The sequence below is a fragment of the Salmo salar genome, chromosome 01 (genome assembly GCF_965601325.2).
Source record: "Salmo salar chromosome 01, fSalSal1, whole genome shotgun sequence".
In the NCBI taxonomy this organism is placed as follows: domain Eukaryota; kingdom Metazoa; phylum Chordata; class Actinopteri; order Salmoniformes; family Salmonidae; genus Salmo; species Salmo salar.
The window spans coordinates 44,983,109-45,001,263 of NC_138291.1; the positions used below are offsets into that span (position 1 = coordinate 44,983,109).

General features: G+C 40.8%; 1 protein-coding gene across 3 annotated transcripts in view; it reads right to left on the reverse strand.

Moving 5' to 3' along the window:
- Positions 1-18,155, reverse strand: part of LOC106603468 (SAM and SH3 domain-containing protein 1) — a 90,769-nt gene that overhangs the window by 27,437 nt on the left and 45,177 nt on the right. Inside the window, exon 1 of one of the 3 annotated variants that reach the window (XM_014197203.3) lies at positions 6,106-6,247. The exons of the other annotated variants lie outside the window; for them this stretch is intronic. The gene's annotated coding sequence lies outside the window, so the exon portion shown is untranslated. Of the gene's footprint in view, positions 1-6,105; positions 6,248-18,155 lie in introns of those variants that run through there. 3 annotated transcript variants of the gene reach the window in all.

The window sequence follows — 18,155 nt, forward strand, 5'->3', positions numbered from 1 at the left end:
GCACATAACATGTGCACACATGCATACTGACGCCACACACACACACACACACACACACACACACACACACACACACACACACACACACACACACACGCTGCTCCTACTGCTCCACATGTTGCTGCTACAGCTAAGTCTATTATCTATCCTGTTGCCTAGTCACTTTATCCCTACATATATGTACTTAGCTTCCTCAATTACATCATACCCCTGCACATCGACTTTGTACTGGTACTCTGTATATAGCCATGTTATTTTTATTCATTATTGTTATTCACTGTGTATTTATTCCTCGTGTCACTATTTTTTATATAATTGCTTAAATCTTTAGCTCTGCATTGTTGGAAAAGGACACAAGCATTTCACCGTCGGTCTACGCCAGTTGTTCATGGAGCACGTGACAAATACAGTTTTATATATCTTTGAAAACTTGTGAGCAGCAGCGCATTTATGAGCTCATCCAATGTAGGTTGGGGGGGGGGGGGGGTATAGGCTACTGAATATAGCCTATTCACATCGCAGTTAGAGCGGCTATTGTTTCCTCTCGCATGTTAGAAGACCAAAGCGAAAGTAATATGATGATTGGTACACACAAGTGATGCTTCATGATAATCACAGATGGATTTAACTTGTGCATTTTTGTCCAATAAACACATTTTGTCCAATAAACGTTGGATGTATCAAATAATCGAACTCGGATTCAAACTGTAGCTCAAAACTGAAAATGCCCTTCAATTTAATACTTCATGCAGTTAGCTGTGGTTCCTAACTGTACTGTAAGTAGGCTACAGTATGTCCTCTTTAGCCTGATATATCACATGACAGAGGTTGTTGTGAGCACTCGAATGAGGCTAATACTGTCATCAGTCAGAACAGAGAAATAAACACTATCCCATTATATGCCCGGTCTCGTCAGACTACAGGCTTCCAGTACAAACACACAGGCAGTCAACTGAATTGACAAAGTTAAAATGTTATTCATCCCAACCACATAAAGCATGCAGACACATTTAAGGGGTGATATAAACACATGATTGGGGTCAATTCCATTCCAATTCATCCGTTTTAAATTCCTGAATTGAAATGGAATTTACCAACCCTACAACTAGATAAAGTATAAAGACGACATAAATAAATCTGAAGATACTAAAATCTGTTTATGAAATCTTATGAGTTCATTTAAAAAAGGGTATTCATCCCTCACACCACTCCCTTGTGTGTATGCAAATGTGTCTACACTTTGCCACAACCTTAGATCTAAACTCAGAAAAGATTCATCTGTTACTTTTAATTGTAAAAAAGGGGGAATTTCAAGGGGTTCGCATGCTAATAGTTTGCCACAAACAGTAGTGATGGGTGAACAAATAAATATTAGTTACATATCGGGATATTATTTTTGATGATATATCGTTTTGACAAAACTCCTTCATAGCTTGTTCTCCGTCCTTCTAAACAGGGAGCCAATTTGTTTTCAGCACTTTTACTTCCATGACTGATCAAAATGTGTTCTCATGGCTCTCTTGTACCTCTGCAGCAGACATATGGTGAGCAATATGTTTGGAACATCGAATCGCAGTACATATCGGCACCTAAGTATCGTAATAATATCGTATCGTGAGGGCCTTGGTAATTCAAAACCCTCCCGTACAGTCCTGTGTTGTGACTACCAATACTGTAGGCTGACTTGTCTCCTTCTCGTGGTATGGTACTGTGTGATTGACTGGCTCAACAGTCCAGAAAAGAGAACCATTCATTGATTTGCTTAAATGACATGATGCCATGAGGTCAGAAACAGCCTGAAATCCAACTGAGTCCCAAATGGGACCCTATAATGGCCCATAAGGCTCTGGTCAAAAATAATGCACTATATAGGGAATAAGGTGCCATTTGGGACGCAGGGCTTTTCTTTTCAACAGTTGAGTTGAGGAATGAATGAATAGGCTGTAGTCCAGTGAGAGACATAGTACTGTTAGATCACAGACAGATCGCCACTACATGCTTCTTATAACCAGTCCATTGTGGTCTGACCACATTATATCTCATGTCCCCCAGTGCTTATTTGGCATGGTATGCATGTTTCTGTTCAAAACAACATGTCCTACATCATCATAGCTAGTATACAGTACCAATCAAAATTTGACATACCAGGGTTTTTCTTTATTTGTACTATTTTGTACATTGTAGAATAATAGTGAAGACATCAATACTATGAAATAACACATGGAATCATGTAGTAACCAAACAAAGTCTTAAACAAATCAAAATATATGTTATATTTGAGATTCTTCAAAGTAGCCACCCTTTCCACACTCTTGGAATTCTCTCAACCAGCTTCATGAGGTAGTCACCTGGAATGCATTTCAATTAACAAGTGCGCCTTGTTAAAAGTTAATTTGTGGAATTTCTTTCCTTCTTAATGTGTTTGAGCCAATCAGTTGTGTTGTGACAAGGTAGGGTTGGTATACAGAAAATGGTCCTTTACCAATTAGGGCTAAGTCCATATTATGGCAAGAACAGCTAAAATAATAAAATGCCAGTCCATCATTACTTTAAGACATGAAGGTCAGTCAATGCGGAAAATGTCAAGAACTTTGAAAGTTTATTCAAGTGCAGTCGCAAAAACCATCAAGCGCTATGATGAAACTGGCTCTCATGAGGAACACCACAGGAAAGGAAAACCCAGAGTTGCCTCAGAAAATGCAGGCCAAATAAATTCTTCAGAGTTCAAGTAACAGACATCTCAACAACTGTTCAGAGGAGACTGTGTGAATCAGGCCTTCATGGTCGAATTGCTGCAAAGAAACCACAACTAAAAAGGACACCAATAAGAAGAAGAAGAGACTTGCTTGGGCCAAGAAACACGAGCAATGGACATAGGCCGTCGGGAAATCTGTCCTTTGGTCTGATGAGTCCAAATTTGAGACGCAGAGTATGTTAACGGATGAGCTCCGCATGTGTAGTTCCCACCGTGAAGCATGGAGGTGGTGCTTTGCTGGTGACACTGTCGTGATTTATTTCGAATTCAAGGCACACTTAACCAGCAGTGATGCGCCATCCCATCTGGTTTGCACTTAGTGGGACTGTCATTTGTTTTTCAACTGGACAATGACCCAACACACCTCCAGGCTGTGTAAGGACTATTTGGGAGGGTGATGGAGTGCTGCATCAGATGACCTGGCCTCCACAGTACAGTACCAGTCAAAAGTTTGGACACACTCATGCAAGGGTTTTTCTTTTACTTTTTACTATTTTCTACATTGTAGAATAATAGTGGAGACATCAAAACTATGAAATAACACATATGGAATCATGTAGTAACCAAAAAAGTGTTAAACATATCAAATATATTTGAGATTCTTCAAAGTAGCCACCCTTTGCCTTGACAGCTTTGCACACTCTTGGCATTCTCTCAACCAGCTTCATGAGGAAGGCTTTTCCAACAGTCTTGAAGGAGTTCCCACATATATGCTGAACACTTGATGGCTGCTTTTCCTTCACTCCACGGTCCAACTCATCACAAACCATCTCAATTGGGTTGAGGTTGAGGTTGGGTACCTCAACCCAATTGAAATGGTCTGGGATGAGTTGGACCGCAGAGTGAAGGAAAAGCAGCGTGGCTACTTTGAAGAATCTCAAATATATTTGATATGTTTAACACTTTTTTGGTTACTACATGATTCCATATGTGTTATTTCATAGTTTTGATGTCTCCACTATCTCCACTATTATTCTACAATGTAGAAAATAGTAAAAAGTAAAAGAAAAACCCTTGCATGAGTGTGTCCAAACTTTTGACTGGTACTGTACTATATGAAAATGTATGCCCTCAAATATATGTCGCTCTGGATAAGTGTCTGCTAAAACGTATAAAAAAAAATAACTGTCTAGATGTCTTCACTTCTTACATTATGCTCTTGTGAATGTAACATTCATGGTTATATTTCCCATTCAAGATCATGCTAAATACTTTGTTTTGTATACAACAGTCTGATGCTTGTCAGTCAGAGAGTAGAGGGAAAGCCATAACATGGCACCTTTGTTATGACACTCAGACAAACAGTAGGCCAGTATGGATGGGTTGCAAACGCCCTGTGCGTGTCCTGACAGGTGTAATCCCAATAGAAACGACCTAACAACAGCATCAGGGCTTCCTTACATCTCTAAACTAACTCTCTTCATAACAAAGCCGTAATTGACGCAGCCCCTTGTAACAGGGTCTCATCAGATCAGAGGAGTTTAAAGGAGAACGTTGGTGTCACGTTACCGGCTGACAACGATTGGATATGGAACATCTCTGTGAAGACAATTGATCTTCCTTGACTCGTGTCCTGAGGGTAGGTGTTATGGTAGATGCCAGTAAGAACCGAGATAGGTGATATTTTAATGAGATAGCGGCAGACAGAGAGAAAGTGAGGGGTTGTCCAGACGACAGAAAGAGAAAGAACAGTTATGAGTTGAATGTAACAGTATGCCAGTGGAAAGGAGCACTGTAGCAGGGGACCCAACTGTGAATTGTAGCCAATTCATTTGCAATAATTCTGTTACTGATTTTCTGAAATGTTGTTAACAATTTGGTAACAGAATTTCATGTTTTAATCCCTTAATAATTTACAAGTGATGATATTAGTTGGCAGGGGTCTTTACTTCAACATTTCTGTGTTTTGATGAATTTCTAATACCTTTAGACTTTTTTTGGTTGATGTTTTCTAAAAAAGACCCCTTTTTCATCTGTTTGAACAGAAATCAAAGCCTTTGCGTATCCCTAACATTTAGGCTATACAATGGTTGAAAAAAAATTATATATATATATATATACCGGTCAGAAGTTTTAGAACACCTGCTTATTTGAGCTGTTCTTGACATAATATGGACTTGGTATTTTACCAAATAGGGCTATCTTCTGTATACCCCCCTTCCATGTCACAACACAACTGATTGGCTCAAACGCATTAAGGAGGAAGGAAATTCCACAAATTAACTTTTAACAAGGCACGCCTGTTTATTGAAATGCATTACAGGTGACTACCTCATGAAACTGGTTGAGAAAATGCCAGGAGTGTGCAAAGCTGTCATCAAGGCAAATGGTGACTATTTGAAGAATCTGAAATATATTTTGGTTTGTTTAAAACCTTTCTGGTTACTACATGATTCCATATGTGTTATTTCATAGAGTTGATGTCTTCACTATTATTCTACAATGTAGAAAATAGTAAAACTAAAGAAAAACCCTTTGAGTGCAGTAGGTGTTCTAAAAGCTTTTGACCGGTAGTGTATGCCTTAAATTTCTCAAAAATAGACTATTAGCTTTCGTTTGACTCCAGATTTGACAAGCGCCTATGAACTTCACATGTTGGTGCTCATGGGTCCTTTTAGATGGAAAATGACCCTATGCACAAGGGCAAATTTAATTTCAACAGAACATTTTACAAAAAACATTTACTTGAAGAGCAGTGCAGATGCAAAGTTTGGAAACAGAATGACGGTTTGTGCCATTGATGCTGTCATTCCGTTACCAAACCTTGCATCTGCATTGTTCAAGAAAACATATTTTGTAAAAATGTTCAGTGGAAATTGTTAAAAGTCGCACTTGTGCACAGACTTGTATAGTTTGTTTAACTTAGCAATCATTGTTTTTTGTTTGGCATACATTTTACCGCATCCCTCGGTTACCATATAATTCTCCATATCCCTTTGTGTCATGTATCAACACAGTCTAATAACAGGGGACTGGGTCATACCATACATCATAGCTATCATGTATACCACAACACAGTCTTTGAGCAGGGTCATACACACACACACCATACACAACTTGGGGAAACAGGACGAGATTAAGGTAAGGAACCACAGATAGAGCAAATAAAAAAGATGAGCTCAAACTTCTCCACAGCCATTAAAGAAGTATACATCATTAAAGAACTTCATGACTTTATCCTATGAAAGAAGGCTACCATCGGCAAACCAACACTAAATGAACAGCCTTAGTTAAACTTCACTTCCAATTGTATCTGCAAAAACCTAACAAAAAAAGAAAACTTATTTTCCAGTTGAGAGAAAGAGAGAGTAAATGGGAAAAGAAAAGAGATCCTTAAATTCTAAACTCACCACAAGTTGGCAGCCTGTTTATTATGTTCTCCAGTTGTGCTACACAGCTGGAACGTCAGTCCGTCTCCTCTTTCTCTTTTCAAACTTGACTGAGTCACCCCACAGAACAGTCAGGGGAGAACAATGCAACTCAGAGAGCAGTGTCCAGCACACATAAAATATAGCCAGGGGACGACTACAGAATGACGCAGGAGCTGCAGTGAGGGTGGGGCTCCGTGTGTGTGGCTGCTGTAAGGAACGGGGTGGAGCTCGCTGCCCCAGCTGCAAGGACAGCACACTACCATACACACTGACTCACTGCTAGATAACATAAACCACTCTGAGTGTTAGGATATCTTTGGTGTGTAACAAGATCTCACGGTCTGACACTGTCTGACTTCAGTATTCAACGTTTGTCGGGGGGGGGGGGGGGGTCAAATTATATGTAGGCATTCATTCCGATTGGTTAAGGCTTAAAACAGAAACAACTTGACGGCTAAGTTTAGGCATTAATTCCAAATGATTAAGGTAAGTGTTAAGGTAAGGGAATGGGTAAAAAAATAAATAAGAGTGCCAAGCACTGGGATTGAACCCGTGATCCTCGGAGACGGAGCTCACGGCTTACACCCATCCACCATCCCTAGCAAGCCACGAGCTTACTTGATGGTAAGTGCTCACCTTTGTCCCTCGAGGCCAGTATTGAATACCTGAACAAATGTTGAATATTGCATTGGATCTGGAGTGACCTGGCTGGTGTGTATATTATGTATACATGTGTATATTGTGTATATATATATATATTATGTAACACATGTATCCTCCCGACAAATTTAACCACAAAAGGTTATTCAAGCACGGATGAGGACTTTCTACCATAAATATTTGACACTAAATGAGTATGGTGCAAAATGAACTTAGAAACAGCAGAAAAGGGGCAAGATATAGTGATGCTCATTCAACCCAACGTCTCACTGACCACCAGCAGAGGGCAGCAAAAGGCAACAACTAGCTCATCCAGAGATTCTCCCCTTCTTGGTTCACAGAGGGTGAAGGAGACTTGAGGGGAGATCAGGGGGCCAGGGTTCTGGTCTGGAAGGACGCATTCCACTGTGCTCAGAGTACTTTTGGTACTGCAGTTTAGCTGGTTGAACCTTTATTTAACTAGGCAAGTCAGTTAAGAACAAATTCTTATTTACAATGATGGCCTACACCGGCCAAAACCGGACGACGCTGGGCACCGCCCTTTGGGACTCCCAATCATGGCCGGTTGTGATACAGCCTGGATTCAAACCAGGGTGTCTGTAGTGACGTCTCTAGCACAGATGCAGTGCCTTAGACCGCTGCGCCACTCAGGAGCTATGGCAGGGTAGCCAGGAACACAGTCATTAGATCGGTGCCAGAGATTATAGTGCAGGGGCAGATGGGGTGAGGCAGGTACGAGCTGCCTACACCCCCCATCACACACACACACACACACACACACACACACACACACACACACACACACACACACACGCACATGGCAACGCTAGGCAGCTTGTGCCAGAGGGCGGTTTTCCGTCTGGATACACAGCGCAGGGTGTCACCTCAGTGCACCAAGGGACCGGGGATGGACAGGCGGAGGTATGCTGTCTGTCTGGGTCTGCCGGTTCCCCCGGAATATGATCATAAACTCCCCTGACTTCATCTGCACCGGGCTGGTAGGAGTCTGTTGACCTTAGCGATGAAGCCTTAGGAGCTCAGTCTGTCTGTAGAGGGGTACAAGAATGTCTTAAAACTTCTATTAAATACATTTGAAAAGACTGTGAAAGACACAGATTGAGAGCAAGAAGACTTCCACGTTAACCATTTTAGTGGGAGAGAGAGGTGCACAGTCTGTGGATGCCCCCCCCCCCCCCAACGAGAGAACAGGAGGACCTGTAGAGGCTAGCTGCTCTAAGTGGATTTTGACCCAAATGAGGCCTGAGGTTGATGAGGGACCACTGTGACACGCTGTCACTCAGTCACAGCAACATACTGCATTTAAAAAAAAAAAAGAGTGCTTATTCAATCTGACCTAGTCTGAAATCACATTACACAGTATACCTCTATCTCCCCACCCTCCTCCTCCTCTCCCTCCCCCCATCATCTTCCCTTCCTTTCCCCTCTCTCTTAACATCACCTTCCTTCCATCCACACAGACATGGACTGTTTCCTACAATAAGAGACAATAGACCAGCATTACCACACAGAAAAAAACAAGTCTGTTAGTCCTTGTCATAATGTTATGCATATCAGCCACTGATATGCCCTCTCCTGCATGAGCTGCTCCGCATAGAGGCTGTTGCTATATGGAAGAACATCCCACAGCGGGTGGCTGCTCATACATTTATTATCTAATATAATTTCTTTAAATCAATCACGGATAAAACAGAACTGTTGAAAAAGGGCCTGAATGAAACTCTAAAAGAAGATGGGAATAAGTGGAACAAACGCTGAGCATTTCTAACAAGCGGACAAAAATGTCCCAAAAATATCTCCACAGACAAGAGATTAAAATTCAACGAGAGAGAACGAGGCACATGGAGAGAGAGCGAGAGACACACAGAAATAGAGGTGGTAGTTTTCCCTCTGTATGGTTGAGGAGCCTGCTAGTAGATTGTTTCTGGCCCTAAACAATGTTTAATTCAGAGGTGCAGAAATAATTTCATCTGGCTTCATGCAATGGTAATCAACACACATGGTGTCTTTGTCCCAAATGGTACCCTAATCCCATTTGGGACAAATCCAGTGAGTCCCCTGAGATTTCAGCAGCCCATCCACAACACTGTGGTTTGCAGTGTTAATATTTGTGGGAATCAACTTCTCCACTAGACCAACACCTTGGGAGAGGCAAAGAAAGAGCTCCCAGGAGAGACAGGGAAGCAGTCAATCTTGTTATAACATGCTCGATAAGGCTGCAAACCAATGGAACAGAAAATACACATTTATTAAGATTCAATGAAACCTACAATCAACATGTTGTACATTTGTTCCCTTTTTCTGTTGTAAAAATGTGCCTACATTGTGATTACAATCCAGTGAAAAGATTTCTACCTTCCTGAAATTATGCACAGTGCATTTGGCCACTGTGTACAATTTTACAATTTCATAGTTTATCTATTAGCTACAAAGACTCAGAGATATTGCTCATAAATCCTCAAACGTTGAAATATGACATTGAACATTTCTCATCAAGACCTCACTTTCATTTTAGAGCTATTAAAAAAGTGTGTTTAATACGACCTGCAACAGAGGTTCCACGTAGAGAAAGATTTCGAATTCACAACCATTAACTTGTTCATTTCCCCATCTTTTCTGCATGAATCCTTTTGGTTTAAGTATTCTGCATTATTCAGGGTGAGATGATATTTTCATAAGTTTGTCACTCGGTTGGATCTTATCCATTTAGATTGGAAACGGTCTCATCTTATTGGAAATATGAAATGGAATGCATGTTACTGCATCTTTCTTTCAACCTCACAATCCTGGAAACACAGGAGACTGGTGGTGTCTGTGCAATGAAGTGACTGAACACACTGACAGGTTTAAACCAGCCAAATGTGAGTCGCTCACACAGAGGCCTATGCTACATATTGAATAAAAATGTTGTTTTTTTTGTAACCTGGTCATGGATCTTATTCAGCTGTATTCCCAGTCATGTGACATCCATAGATTAGACCCTAATGAATTTAGTTCAATTGACTGATTTCCTTATATGAACTGTAAATTGGTAAAATCTTTGAAATTGTGGCGTGTCGCATTTATATTTTTTGTTCAGTGTAGCTATGGAGGAGGATGTCCTTGGGAGGACAGACAGAAAAAGGAGTTGGGAAAGCTGAGAGTCAGTCAACTGAAGATCTAAATGAAGATTCCTAGGTGAGACATTTATCTCCAGTATTTTAGTTATATTATCAAAATCATTAAATCAAAGCACGTTTTCACCTGATTAAGCAGAAACCGGGTTTAATATATATACTGCTCAAAAAAATAAAGGGAACACTTAAACAACACAATGTAACTCCAAGTCAATCACACTTCTATGAAATCAAACTGTCCACTTAGGAAGCAACACTGATTGACAATAAATTTCACATGCTGTTGTGCAAATGGAATAGACAACAGGTGGAAATTATAGGCAATTAGCAAGACACCCCCAATAAAGGAGTGGTTCTGCAGGTGGAGACCACAGACCACTTCTCAGTTCCTATGCTTCCTGGCTGATGTTTTGGTCACTTTTGAATGCTGGCGGTGCTTTCACTCTAGTGGTAGCATGAGACGGAGTCTACAACCCACACAAGTGGCTCAGGTAGTGCAGCTCATCCAGGATGGCACATCAATGCGAGCTGTGGCAAGAAGGTTTGCTGTGTCTGTCAGCGTAGTGTCCAGAGCATGGAGGCGCTACCAGGAGACAGACCAGTACATCAGGAGACGTGGAGGAGGCCGTAGGAGGGCAACAAACCAGCAGTAGGACCGCTACCTCCGCCTTTGTGCAAGGAGGAGCAGGAGGAGCACTGCCAGAGCCCTGCAAAATGACCTCCAGCAGGCCACAAATGTGCATGTGTCTGCTCAAACGGTCAGAAACAGTCCATGAGGGTGGTATGAGGGCCCGACGTCCACAGGTGGGGGTTGTGCTTACAGCCCAACACCGTGCAGGACGTTTGGCATTTGCCAGAAAACACCAAGATTGGCAAATTTGCCACTGGCGCCCTGTGCTCTTCACAGATGAAAGCAGGTTCACACTGAGCACGTGACAGACGTGACAGAGTCTGGAGACGCCGTGGAGAACGTTCTGCTGCCTGCAACATCCTCCAGCATGACCGGTTTGGCGGTGGGTCAGTCATGGTGTGGGGTGGCATTTCTTTGGGGGGCCGCACAGCCCTCCATGTGCTCGCCAGAGGTAGCCTGACTGCCATTAGGTACCGAGATGAGATCCTCAGACCCCTTGTGAGACCATATGCTGGTGCGGTTGGCCCTGGGTTCCTCCTAATGCAAGACAATGCTAGACCTCATGTGGCTGGAGTGTGTCAGCAGTTCCTGCAAGAGGAAGGCATTGATGCTATGGACTGGCCTGCCCGTTCCCCAGACCTGAATCCAATTGAGCACATCTGGGACATCATGTCTCGCACCACAGACTGTCCAGGAGTTGGCGGATGCTTTAGTCCAGGTCTGGGAGGAGATCCCTCAGGAGACCATCCGCCACCTCATCAGGAGCATGCCCAGGCGTTGTAGGGAGGTCATACAGGCACGTGGAGGCCACACACACTAACGAGCCTCATTTTGACTTGTTTTAAGGACATTACATCAAAGTTGGATCAGCCTGTAGTGTGGTTTTCCACTTTAATTCTGAGTGTGACTCCAAATCCAGACCTCCATGGGTTGATAAATTGGATTTCCATTGATTATTTTTGTGTGATTTCGTTGTCAGCACATTCAACTATGTAAAGAAAAAAGTATTTAATAAGATTATTTCTTTCATTCAGATCTAGGATGTGTTGTTTAAGTGGTCCCTTTATTTTTTTGAGCAGTGTAATATATATATATTTTATATATTTTTTTACATACACACACACACACACACGCACACACACACACACGCACACACACACACACACACACACACACACACACATATATATATATACACACATATATATACACACATACACCAAAATATATATATTTTTTAAGTATAATTTATATTCCTAAAACATATTGAAAATTATACTGTTGCTGCTTGTTCTTGTCAAATATTTGATTTATAGCCAGGAGTCAAAAACACCGGTTTTAAAATGTCCAAATTCATAATCAAATGCTGAAAGAGATTGTGATATTTTGAAGACTAAAACATAAAAATTACTCCTTACACATACATTATCACACCTGTGTTCAGATGACTTAAATCTGGCTAAATTAGAACCTTAAAAACAGCACACTCACCAACATTCACCAAGTGGCCATTCCAAACTAGAATTCATTAGCTTGTTCTACTATAAAATCAATAGCCCGTGTAAATTAAATCACTCTCATAAATATTGTAGGAAGATATATTTAACTAGGACAACCTCTGCGACATGTACCGTTTGCACTCTTCTCAAAGACAAACCACAATGTACTTGAGTATACTGCATGCCTTCAGAAAGTATTCATACCTCTTCAATTACTCCACTTTGTGTTACAGCCTGAATTCAAGATGGATTAAATATATATTTTCAACCATCTACACGCACACTACACCCTATAATGAAAGCGAAAACATGTTTTTAGAAATGTTTGCACATTTCTTTTAAAAGAAACACAGAAATATCTCATTGAAATAAGTATTCACACCCTTTTGCTACAACACTCCAAATTGAGCTCAGGTGCATCCAATTTCCTTCGTTCATCCTTGAGATGTCACTACCAACTTGGAGTCCACCTGTGGCCAATTAAATTGTTTGGACACAGTTGACAGTGCATGCCAAAGCAGAAACTATACCATGAAGTCCAAGGAACTTTCCGTAGATCTCCGAGAGAGAATTGTGATGGGACATATCTGGGGAAGGGTATAGAACAATTTCAAGAGTGTTTCCCATCACTGGGAAATTAAAAAAAATATGGAACTACCCAGACCAAACTGAGAAACCGGGTAAGGTGGTGACCAAGAACCCAATGACCACTCTGACTGAACTACAGAGGTCCTTGGCTGAGATGGGAGAACCTGCCAGAAGGACTATAGTATCTACAGCACCTCACCAATCTGGGCTTTATGGAAGTGGCCAGATGGAAGCCTGTCCTGAGAAAAAGGCTCATCACCTGTCTAACACCATACCTACCGTGAAGCATCATGCGATGGGGATGCTTTTCAGCGGCAGGGACTGAGAGACTGGTAAGGATAGAGTGAACAATTCATGGAGCCAAATACAGGCAAATCCTTTGAGATGTGGAGGCGAAAGAAACAAAACCTCCAGGGCGCCCTATTGTAGCAGGCGTTGATGCAGTAACGGCCCCTTTATCGACTTTTGTTGACTTCATTAGACCCCTCGCAGAACAGCTCCCCTCCTTTGTAAAGGACACCAGCAGTATGATCTCTATTATTGAATCTCTTGATCCTCTCCCAGATAACACCTTGTTAGTTACTTTTGATGATGTTGAGTCGTTATACACAAATATTCCACACGAGGGCGTTATTGAAGCCATGGAACATTTTGTTCTGTAACTTGACCCTAATGAATTACCTTCCAGTGCATGCATTATAACATTGGCTGAAATAGTACTCACTCACACACACTTCTTCATGTTTCTAAATTATTTCTTTATTCAGACGAAGGGTACTGCTATGGGATCCCCTATGGCCCTTAACTATGCTCATTTGTATGTGGGTTACATTGAGAAACAGTCAATGTTCAATCCTCTCAAACGTTTTCTTGCCTAACATTTGGAAACGGTACATTGATTATATTTTTGTTCTATGGAGGGGTGATTCAAAAGAGCTCCAGGAATTCCATGCTTTTCTTAACTCTTGTTCTGAGCATCTGAGATTTACTATGTAGTCTGACACACGTCAAATCAGTTTCCTTGACCTTCTGATTTTGGGTGAGGATAATGTTCTATACACTGACCTTTACAGGAAACCTACCGATCGTAACAGTTTGAGGGCTGATAGTGGTCACCCCCTTCCCTTGAAAAACAGTTTAGCCTACAGCCAATTCTGCCGAATCAAAATAATTTGCAAAAAACATTCAGATTGAAAGAAATATGTCTGTCTGAGACACAAAGAAAATAAAGAGGGGGTACAAAAATTGTCAGATTAATACTGCCATTGAGAAAATTCTAAACAAATCTAGACATGATCTCTTTCAAGGACAGTCTCGCAAAAATAAGCATTCTTGCATTCTAACTACCCGCTATTCAAAGTGCTCTGAACAAATTAAGGGAATAGTTCAAACATTGGCACATTCTATGATCCGATGACAGTATCGGTAATGTGTTTTCGGACCCTCCCTTGGTCGTATTCTCACGGGGCAGAAATCAGAACTCCATTAGTCGACTGATTTATCGCCCCAAAATATCCCAGCACAACATTTATTTGTGCCTCTACTGAATGGAAACTACAAGTGCAATGGCTGCGTTCAATGCAATGGCACTTACAAATGTAGATCCTTCAAAACAGAGAAACCGATCCCAATCAAAGGTGTTATCACGTGCTCCACTAAGGCAGTTAACTTGTCCTTACGTGGATAAAACAAAGCGCGAACTAAAAGTGTGAATCTCGGAGCAACGTAGCACCATTAGGTGCAGGAACTCGACTTACCCAGTTGCGGCCCACTTTTTGGAAGCGAACCACTCGATTTCGTCCCATCGACATTGAACATGTCACCTTCCCTAGGAGAGGGGGGCCCTCGACAATTTATTGTTAAAACGAGGCTTGCTCCCTTCGGTCTCAACATATATTTTGATCTTTAGCCATTCTTTTTATTGTGATTTTGCTATTGTATCTATGATCGTATGCTATCATTCATGTTTTTTGTATGTTATTTTTATATCTGAGAATTAACCAATGATATCAGGCCACACCCAGCCATGATTCCAGACACCTGTGTGTCCTTTGACACTATATAAACTAGTCACCCCGCAGTGTTTGTCATTATACCCTGAAGAAGACAGCTTGTCTGCCGAAACGGATATTAGATTATTAAATTATTGCATCTGAGCTCCTAGTGTGCGGCTCTCCTTTTCTTTTTCAAATCCTTGATAAGAACCTGCTTCAGAGTGCAAACAAACAGACTGAGATTTACATTTCACCAGGACAATGACCCCAAGCATACAGCCAAAGCAACACTGGAATAGCTTCAGAACAAGAATGTGAAAGTCCTTAAGTAGCCCAGCCAAAGCCCAGACTTGAATCCCATTGAAAATCTGTGTAAAGACTTGAAGATTGCTGTTCACAGCCGCTCCCCATCTAATTTAAGAGCTTGAGAAAATCTGACTCAGGGGTGTGAATACTTCTGTAAATGAGAAGCATTTCATTTTCAACAAATTTGCTAAACTTTCTAAAAACATGTTTTCAATTTGTCATTATGGGGTATTGTATGTAGATGCATGAACATTTGTATTCAGGCTGCAACAAAATGTGGAATAAGTCAAGGGGTATGAATACTTTCTGAAGGCACCGTACCTGTCGATTGATGAGAACCTGTAGTAGCCATTTATCAACTAATCTCCTTGTGCCACAATGTTTACGGTAGATGGCCAACACGAAAAAAGGAAACGCAACAATTGACTGGATCATTTTTTATGACTCATCACCTCACAGGTAATTCTATATAGCGACAGGGGCTGGCTTTCATTTAAGTGATACAGTAGCTTGACTGTCAAATCTGTCTATTTGTTTGTGACCAGCGACTTTATACAAAGAGCACTCAATTATCTGTGCCATTTGAGTTTGAAAATGACAACTGCTTCTAAGTCCTGGGACAGACAGGCACGTATGATAAAAACAGAACTAAACTAAATAATCCGTTTAAAGCGTCAATTTAGTATCATCTTCATGACTAAATGTTTATATTTACATCACCAATCAGGTAAAAAGTATGTGTAATTCCACTCTGTGGTGAAAATGCAAGCTTGTTGTAAAGGTAGTAACACAGTGTCCACATTAGGAAAATGTGTGCAATATAAAATAATTGAATATGGCAAAATAATTCAACATGTCAATTTAGGATGATAGTAGGTTGCCCACTCACAAGCTATTGCAACAATTACATCTAGTTCTATTTAATAATTGAGAGTTCAAAAATGCACTCAAACAATTTAACCAGGCACTCTAGGCTAGAGCTCCCACAGTGTCTGAGCAGCAGCCTGAACTTTCAACGTCACTACCACACACACTACCACACACACTTAGGAGACAATGTTCCCAGCGCTGTAGTGAGGTCTGTTGGAGCTTGTAGATGTCAAAAGGAGTGTGTAGAAAGGGTATGCAGGAACATTTTAAGTACATTAGCGGGGCGTTAGGTTCCGTCTCCTGAAAAATAAAATCTCCCACAGGGAAGAGACAGGCCTTCACTTAGGACTCTACCACAGTTAAGAACAACAACCACAGAAGAGAGAATGAGTGACTGTGAAAGAGGGACAGAAAGAGGAGACAGACAGTCTTAATGTGAATGAGCTCCTTTTCAATAAGCACGAGCTCCATGCTTGCTCATTCTCCTTCACAGCAGAGCCAAAAGCATCGAGTGCACATTCATTTACTTCAGTCAGTTCGATGATACTTATTTTAGTGATGAGGGCTCTGTTGAAATTAAAGTCATTTTGTCTCTGGTGCCATGAGCCTTTCAAACAGACCCTCTAGTTCTCAGCACATTAGCTGTGTCACAAATGACACCCTATTCCCAAAATATTGTAATACTTTTGACCAGAGCTTCAAAATGGGCCACAGTTTTTAATCTCGGTCTAGATTGAGATCTCCATTATCTCAATCACTGAACCCCAGCCAGTTCGTCTTCATGTGCTACCGTGTCTCTTAAAAAGGTCCAACAGAGTACCACAGTATAAGTCATAATACCTATAAACGCTAGCGGTCAAACAGGGAAATGTTTCAAATCGTTTTCCACCATAAATTTTCCCCTTAAGGGATTTTAGAAACATTTTAAAATAAGGGCTGTGTTTTGTTTAGGCCTACCCTGGCCTGATGTTTTGATAAGATTAAATCTCTCTAGGACAAGGTGCCCACACATACATACACACACATCAGCAATAAGTCACCTTGTCCTAGAGAGATTTTATATATATATATATATATATATATATATATATATATATATATATATATATATATATATATATATATATATATATATATATATATATATATATATATATATATATATATATATATATATATATATATATATATATATATATATATAGAGTTTTGTTTTTATTTATTTTTTCAGCTGTATTTACCCCCCCAAAATTAAAATGCTAATTTGGATACCATGATGATCTGGACGAGACTGGCGAATCGAGGCAAAGTTACGGATTTCTGGATGAACTATCGAATGTTAGCTTAATATAGTAATGAATTGGCTAAATTTCTTTAAGTTGGACAAGTTGCTGTCTTGTGCAAGTTTTAAAATTGAGCATGCCGGGATTTGTGTTTTTGTATGTCGTCTACTTTGATGCTAATTAGCATTTTCGAATCAGAGCAAATAAAGCTAGATATTGATAAAAGCTAGTTACCTTGTCTAAGAGATTTGCACGGTTATTTGACCGATAGGTTTTATGGACATCTCCACTGTGGGGCTCTATTAACCTCTACAGGGTCGGTGTCCTCCCCCCGGGATGGTTGAGCTAACGTAGGCTAATGCGATTTTCATTAGGTTGTAAGTAACAAGAAAATTTCCCTGGACATAGACATATCTGATATTCGCAGAAAGCTTAAATTCTTGTTAATCTAACTGCACTGTCCAATTTACAGTAGCTATTACAGTGAAAGAATACCATGCTATTGTTAGAGGAGAGTGCACAATTAATAACTTAAATGTATGAATAAACCAATTAGGCACATTTGGGCATGGCCGATATAATTAGGGCCTATTTCAAGTTCTCATAACAATGGGTAATCAGCCTTTTTGAACACCGATTATGGCCGATCATTGCAATCCATGAGGAAACTGCGTGGCAGGCTGACCACTGTGCTTCCCTTTGTAGTCTGTAATAGTTTGAAAGCCCTGCCACATCCGACGAGCGTCGGAGCCGGTGTAGTATGATTCAATCTTAGCCCTGTACTGACGCTTTGCCTGTTTGATGGTTTGTCGCAGGGCATAGTGGGATTTCTTGTAAGCTTCCGGGTTAGAGTCCTCGTGAAAAATGCACATTCTTTGCACAAAATGTACCTAACCATAAACATCAATGCCTTTCTTAAAATCAATACACAGAAGTATATTTTTTTAAACCTGTATATTTTGTTAAAATAAATGCATGTTAGCAGGCAATACTAACTAGGGAAATTGTGTCACTTCTCTTGCGTTCAATACAAGCAGAGGCAGGGTATATGCAACAGTTTGGGC